Source organism: Toxorhynchites rutilus, chromosome 2, assembly GCF_029784135.1.
Source record: "Toxorhynchites rutilus septentrionalis strain SRP chromosome 2, ASM2978413v1, whole genome shotgun sequence".
Classification (NCBI taxonomy): Eukaryota; Metazoa; Arthropoda; class Insecta; order Diptera; family Culicidae; genus Toxorhynchites; species Toxorhynchites rutilus.
In genome coordinates, this window is record NC_073745.1 from 318952277 (window position 1) to 318960537 (window position 8261).

At 36.3% G+C, this 8261-nt stretch overlaps 1 protein-coding gene across 5 annotated transcripts in view; it reads left to right on the forward strand.

Moving 5' to 3' along the window:
• Nucleotides 1–8261, forward strand: part of LOC129771026 (serine/threonine-protein kinase NLK) — a 303571-nt gene that overhangs the window by 263927 nt on the left and 31383 nt on the right. The window lies entirely within an intron of this gene.

The window sequence follows — 8261 nt, forward strand, 5'->3', positions numbered from 1 at the left end:
GTAACAGAGCCGAATTCATTCGTGTACATTTTTTTTTATCTTCAGATAACTTTTGTTGTACAGGGTTTTCCATTTCGGGCTTCCGAAAGTATACAGCCCTGCGCTGACAACCTTTTGACATAGCTGTCAACCAAAACGTCATATCGTTAGTTGAATGTCTGCCATTTTACAATATGGATCGTTTTAGCATCTCACAACGTGTTAATTTTGTTAAATTATACTATAAAAATGATGAAAAACCGGCAAATGTTTTTCGAGCATTACGGACGGATTTTGGTCGTCATGGACGGCCTACAGAGCACACAATCGCTAATGTAGTGCGTAAATTCGATCAAACTGGATCCGTAGCGGATATTGTGAAACCTGTGCATCATCGTAATGTGCGTTCGGCCGAAAATATTGCTGCTGTTGCTGCCAGTGTGGAGGATGACCCGAATGTTTCGATTCCACGGCGTGCTCAGCAATTGGGCTTGTCAAACACATCATTGTGGCGAATTTTGCATTTGGACATGCACCTATATCCATATAAAGTCCAACTGGTACAAAAATTAGAGCGTGGTGACCATGGAATGCGTCGGGCATACGTCGATTGGTCGAACGAACAACAGCAGCAAAATGCTGAATTTTCGCATCAAATTTTCTTCAGCGATGAGGCACATTTCGAGCTCGGTGGCTATGTGAATACCCAAAATTTCCGTATATGGGGTTCAGAAAATCCACGCGTGATTGTTGAGAGGCCATTGCATCCGCCAAAAGTCACTGTTTGGTGCGCATTATGGTCTGGTGGAGTCATCGGGCCGTATTTCTTTGAAAATGAGGACGGCGAGACGGTAACTGTGAATGGTGAGCTATGGCCGCATGTTAACAGATTTTTTTTTTTTTTGCCACAAATTGAAGATATGGATACGGATGACATGTGGTTTCAGCAGGAGGGCGCCACGTGTCACACAACACGACCGAACATGGCCATATTGCGAACGAAATTTGAGGGACGCATAATTTCGCGTTTTGGTGATGCCAATTGGCCGTCCAGATCATGCGATTTGAACCCGCTAGACTTTTTTTTGTGGGGTTATGCGAAAGACCGTGTCTATGCCAACTCTCCGCAAACTCTTGAACATTTGAAAGACAACATTCGTGAAGTTATGACCGAGATACCGCCCCATATGTGCCGAAAAGTCATCGAAAATTACCTGTTCCGGATCAAGGTGTGCGAGGAAGCCCTAGGTGGACATTTGAATGATGTTGTATTTCACACATAATGGCATAAATCAAACTTTATTTTGAAATAAAAGTTTCATCGAAATTCGAATTCTAAGTGTGTTTTATTTCAATTTACTTTCGGAAATCAAAGTTGGAAAAACCTGTATATTACACCATTTTTAGGCGTTAGAGTATTCATATCTATCGATTAACATTTATGTTATCTATCACACAGTAGCCGTTCAGGCGTAAGAGAATTCCTATTCTATTGATACACAGAAATTTGTGTTTCTTTTGTATGGCAGCCCCCCTTTGAGTGGGGGGTGGAGTGTTTAACCATCATCGAAACATTTATTGCACCCTTAAATAGTGCCATGGTGCCAAATTTCGTTCCATTTGCTTGATTAGTTCTCGAGTAATGTAGAAATTTGTGTTTCACTTGTATGGTCGCTTAGAGAGGGGGGTGGAGTGTCTAACCACCATAGAAACATTTATTGCACTTTAAAACCTCCATATGTCTGATTTGATATCATTTTCTTGATTGTTTATAGCGATATTGCAGCCAAATTAACAAAGATAGAAGTTGAGTGTCAAAGAACAAATTGTAGAGTGATTAAAAAGCTTTAATTTAATTGATAGAAACAATCTAGTTTAATATAAATTTTTAGGATGAAATTAATAATAACACATTCAAAATTAATAATTAGTTTTTCATTTCCAAAATGTTATTGAAATCCGCTAATTTTGATGTCCCACTACTAAAACCTGTACTAAATTTTCTCATCTTTCGAATGAACAGAATCGTCTTCCGTAGCGTACTTTATAATGTAGAGCCAGTTTGAGGCAACAGAGTCCGAAACTAAAAAAAGTTCTATAACTCTGTCATTGTTGAAATTCGAACATATGCGTAGAAGGATTTTTTTCATCAAATATGAAATTCTATCGCCTCCTGAGAGAATCTGGAAAAAAAAAATTTTTCATGTGAGAAAGGTTTTTTTTGACTTCAAGGTGATGAATCAAAAATTAAATTTCTCTTTTATATTCAAAAAAACCAAAAATACATGCAAAAAAAACGAATAAAAAATTATTTTTTTTGACTCGGTTATATACAGGATTCGATTATAAAAGGTGTGTCACATCAAATTGCATCACGGGAAAAACGCTGTAGAAATTTAATTTTTAGGAATTATATATCAGCTTTCGCTTATAATCAGATAAGAGTGTATAGATCACGTTGGCCATGCTTCACTGTCAATTTTTCGTAAATTTGGAAAAATGTCGTCGAACGAAAAAGAGCGTCGTGAATTAATCCTGTGCACTCATTTCGAGAATCCGGAGTTGCCACATCGGGACATCGGTAAGATGCTGGGAATCGTCCAATCCACGGTCAGCAGAGTACTAAAACGATACTTCGAGAACCTAACCATCGACCGGAAGGTGAAGAACGGAAAAATGGATGCTCCGTCAGTGAAAAAGATCACAAGCGCGTAGTTAAGCAGTTTAGACGTGATCCGAGAAGTTCGGTCCGGGATGTCGCCAATAAGCTGAATTTGTCAAGTTCATTCGTCCAGCGGACCAAACAGCGAGAGGGCCTGCGTACATACAAGGTTCAGAAGGCTCCTAACCGCGACGAAAGGCAAAACATGGTGGGGAAGACGCGAGCCCGAAAGCTGTACACCGAAATGCTGACGAAGCCGCATTGCCTGGTAATGGACGACGAAACCTACGTCAAAGCGGGCTTTCGTCAGCTGCCGGGCCTGTTGTTCTTCTCCGCAGAGGACATATTCAGCGTTCCGGAGGAGATTCGCAAGCAGACCATCTTCTGGCCGGATCTCGCTTCGTGCCACTATTCAAAGGACGTGTTGGAGTGGTACGAAGCCAACGGGGTCACCTTCGTGCCAAAGGAAATGAACCCGCCCAACGCGCCAGAGCTTCGCCCAATAGAGAAATATTGGGCGATTATGAAGCAGGCCCTCCGGAAGAACCTAAAAGTTGTCAAATCGGAGGCGGACTTCAAGAGAAAATGGATTTCTGTTAAAAAAAAAACTACAACCTGACGTTGTACAGAACCTTATGGACGGGGTAAAGAGGAAGGTGCGAGCATACGGGCTTGGGCTCGAAGTATGAATAAAAAGAAAATGCCAAAAGTTGTTTAATAGTTTTTATTTTACTGTCTAAAATTTTCAAAAGGATCGGTCTACTGGGCGATTTTCTACAGCGTTTTTTCCGTGATGCAATGTGATGTGACACACCCTTTATACAGTGAAAAGAAATCAGAAACTGTATATAATCGAGTCCGCACTGTATAGATAGATAGGCTCTTTTGCTTTTGCTTTTTGCTTATAATTTTCAACCACTTTTTCAAATACATCATTATGGTAAAACTATATGTTTTGGAATTATGTTGAAAAAAACATTATCGCTACGTTTTGTATTAAGCCACATGTCTTAAAATGTTTTTTAACGTAACTCTCAAACATATAGTCTGACCATAATGATATACAAGGTCTTTCAGATTAAACGCTAACGCAAAAAAAAAACGAATAGCTCCCTATAATTTTTTTTTTCGCTCCGTCGATGGTAACACTGATGATATTCGGCTACTCGTTCAGTCTGATCGGATGGTTTTTTATTGTCAAGATGTAAAATTTACAAGAACGTGTATTTTAAGTGAAATCGTATTACTCGAGCAACCGTAGCCTTAATAAAACTTTGTCCTCTTATGTTAAGGATTTCAACATTTTCGTCGTCGTTGGGGGTACGTGAAGGTTCGTTGCTTTGTTAATAAGCCACAAAATTTAGGAGGAACTTAAAGAAGAAATAACTCGGATTTTCAACAGCATCGATGTCGTAATGTTAGAGTTTTGCATGAAGAATTCGCCTTTTAAAACGCGTTATCGAAAAAAGGGATGGTCACATCAAAAATGTCCTAAAGTAAGCTTTATTTTAGTTTTTTTTTTAAATAAAAATCGGTTCACTTTTGTAGAGCTTATTAGAATTTGTTGCGTGTGCGTTCATTCTGAAAGACCCTGTATTTGGAAAAGTTGTTGAAAATTATAAGCAAATTCATAAAATTTCGTGAACATGGCAGTATAACACGACAAACATATTAAAAGAGTCTATTTACTTCAAAAATGACACTCAATTAGAAATATTTTTTTTAAATATCTCGAGAATGGCTGCATTTAGAAGGAGGTTGATGAAGAACTTTTTTTTGTTTTAAATCACATCAGGATTCTTAATTTGTGGCTAAACATGATTGTTAGCATACAAAAATTCGAATTTTCGAAAATTCATAAAAATTCGATGTTCCAAAAAGTTCGTCAAAAATAGTTTTACCATCTTTGACTCATTTTTAAAATTTTCTACATGACTTCTATTTTATATGAAAAAAAATAAAAAAAATAAAAAAATATGTATTTTAGATATTGCCAATTTAAGTTCTTTTTTTTGTAAATAGAAAAAAGAGTATTAATTTGTTTTCTCAGTGTATATTTTTTTCACATTTGAACATCAATACTCTATAATTCTTTCTAAGACACTATTTCGGTACGACTCATAGTTTTTGAGATATAAATTATCAAATAGCTTGAGCTTGGGTAGACTGTACAATTCGTAGTTGCTCTCCGTGATTCACCTGACCCAATCAAATTGCACAAAGAACACTCAGAATGATGCTTGGGACTAGAAAATCATTTTCGTTGTGCAATTGTCGGTGATTCGAGCTCTAAATGGTCAATATCGACGCCGGCCACGTCCTTACAGTCACCAGAGGAAGGGAAGGAATGATAGTATGATATTCGCCGCCCGAAGGCCAGAAGGGCTGCTATACTTTCCGTTCAATCCGCATCAAGAGCATTTACACACTTTTTTTTTCGGTCCCCGCTTTCTAAAGATATTTATTGTACGTGAAAAAAGTCGCAAATTCGATTAGAAGGTAATCACATATCGTAAAACCTCCGAAGACAAACAATGTTTCTTTATAGTTGATCATTTTGAAACTGTCAGAAATAGAAAACAACTGGATAATAGAAAAACTGGATCTAACATTTGATTTCCATGAGCCTTCGAAAGGAATTCACAAATATATCACACTTATTCTCAAAAACAGAAAACTGAAACAAAGATACACCACTATCAACACTAGTTATAGAGAGTATATTTTGAGATATAAATTATCAAAAGTTCCTCTTACTAAAAACGATACGCCCCTTTCAAAAGTTGCATTTCAAAGAAATCCCAAATGCGGTGGAAAACTCATATTTCCTCCAACACAAACGGAATACAAACTTTCATTCGAAGTTTTTAAAATCTGCATTTTTAGTTCGATTTCATTTGGAATTGCACAATTGTGAAGCTGCCTGAACAGAAAGTCTTCAAAAGATAGTCCCACAGAGAACTTGTTAACAAATTGACTGATCTAGTTTAAGGTCATCATTTCATAAAAAAAGAACTGTTCAAAATCAAAATTATAATTAACAGTCGTACGTCATGCTTCCGTCAGTGCCCCTAGGTAGAGACCCTTTACTTTTCATGCATCACAACTGACCCGTTATCATGACCTTCTTAAAGAACTTACTTGTGCTGTTTTCATTTCGAATTTTCATCCTACATCAAGCCCCATCAATGTCTGGAACAACTATATAGAAATGATAGTTTTAGTGACTATCTGAGAATCCGGGAACTTATATTGAAACTTATTGGATGGTCCTCTATATAAGTTGATAATTCTTGGTGTAATGTCTTCGATTGCAATGCACAATGGTCCAGGAGATGCATTTGAGTGGAAATTAGCATTTAGAGCTCGACAGTTATTCTCTAGACAAAAACTGTCTTGGACAAAGTTGTTACATATGATAGAGCGATCATTTTGGTATTGCCAAAAACAGGGTGACCAACATTTTCGATGAAATAAAAAATCTAACTTTCTTATTTCTATAGATAGAGGTAAATATAGTTTGACAATGTTGTAGTCCCAGTTGGTTAACATCTTTGTAGAACAAAGTTTTTTTTTCTATCTCTTGAAATAACAGCTTTAGCGCCTTTTTCCTAATTTTCGTTGGAATCACCATTAAAAAAACTGTTTTTTGCTCTAACTTTTATATTTCAAATTCTACATACAGACGTCTTCGAAAGACTTTGAACATACTGATACAAACATTTTGCGATGCAGAACTTGTCAATATCTCAATTTCACTCTAAGGTTTGTTCCACAAAGTTGATTGAAACAATTGGGATTGTAGCCCCAATTATTTCAATCAACTTTGTGGAACAAACCTTAGAGTGAAATTGAGATATTGACAAGTTCTGCATCGCAAAATGTTTGTATCAGTATGTTCAAAGTTGTCGAACTATGTTTATCTCTAAAGATAGATAAGAAAGTTAGATTTTTTATTTCATCGACAATTTTGGTCACCCTTTTTTTGATAACATAAAAATAAGTGCTCTATCATATGTGACAACTTTGTCGAAGACAGTTTTTGTCTAAAGAATAAATATCTCCCACAAAGCTGTTTTTAGCGCTTGTTATCTAAGCTGCATTAGGGTAACCATGAAAAAACCGAAACTTTTATATTTAAAATTCTACATCAAAATTGTCTTCGTGCGACATTTAGAGCTTATCAATACCAACATTTTGCGATGCAGGATTTGTCAATATCTTAATCCTGCTCAAAGTTATTGATGGTTTTCTACCCAAAAACTCATGATTTCAATTTCGATCTACTCAAACACGAAAAATAACATATTGTTGAAAATCACATATTATATAGAGTGAAATTTGTTCTTTCAAATTCCGTCAACAGACATTTTTGTACATGTTTGTCCCAGAAAGAATGGCAAGCAATTGAAGATATTGACAAGTTCTGCATCGCAAAATGTTTGTATCGGTATGTTCTAAAAGTCTTTCAAAGACAGTTTGTATGTAGAATTTGAAATATAAAAGTTAAAGCAAAAAAACTTTTTTTTACGGTGAATCCAACGCAACTTAGGAAAAAAGAGGCTATATCGGTTATTTCAAGAGATAGAAAAAAACTTTGTGCCACAAAGATGTCTCAAATAACTGGGACTACAACATTGTCGAACTATGTTTATCTCTATCTATGGAGATAAGAAAGTTAGATTTTTTATTTCATTGAAAATGTTATGTTGGTCACCTTATTTTTGACAACATCAAAATGAGCGCTCTATCATATGTAACAACTTTGTCCAAGACAGTTTTTGTCTAGAGCTGTCGAGCTCTAAATGCTAATTCCCACTTAAATGTATCTCCTGGACCATTGTGCAATGTGAACAAATCAACAGCTTGTCGTATTCACACATTATTCGTAAAGAAAACTTATTAGTATTACCATTTTTTTTTTATTTTGCACGATGTATCAATGTTCAGTACCGCTAGATTTCCATTTAGAAAAAAAAACTATGTGTCCATGATTTGTATGTATAGCTATAAAAGAATAAAATCTCCACACTCACCAGAACGAAGTCTCGTCTAAAATATAAGATAAACCGAAATCGGACCACCTAGGTGCAGAGACCCTTCGATTGTATCTTGTATTGTAAATTCCTGTGAATAGCAAACAACCTCGTCCTTCCACCTGAGAATGTGTTCTAACTGTCCCCACAACCACCCCCCACCCCCATTTACTAATCGAAGATGCTCTTCAAAAAGCAATACGAAAACAAAAGTTCAATATGTTTTATCTGTCTGTTTTTCTCATATTATAGCTTTACATTTCGTTTTCCATTAGTCTGGCAGAGCGCAGTATTGTTATAATTGTCGTCTTTCACTTTAACCGCTCCCCACTCAAATCATATCGGATAGCATCCGAGAACCAATCACCCGCATTTATTAAACTCTCCTCTTATTTTCCATTTGAGCCAAACTGCATGACTGGATTGTTAACCATCTTTTTTCTACCGTACCTTTAACGATAGTGTTTATATATAATATAACCCATAAATAGCGAATAGCTAAAAATGCTACAAACAATGCATACACACACATTTATTTTCTCAATTTGTTTTATGAACCCACTAACGTCCGGCTCTCGTTTCAG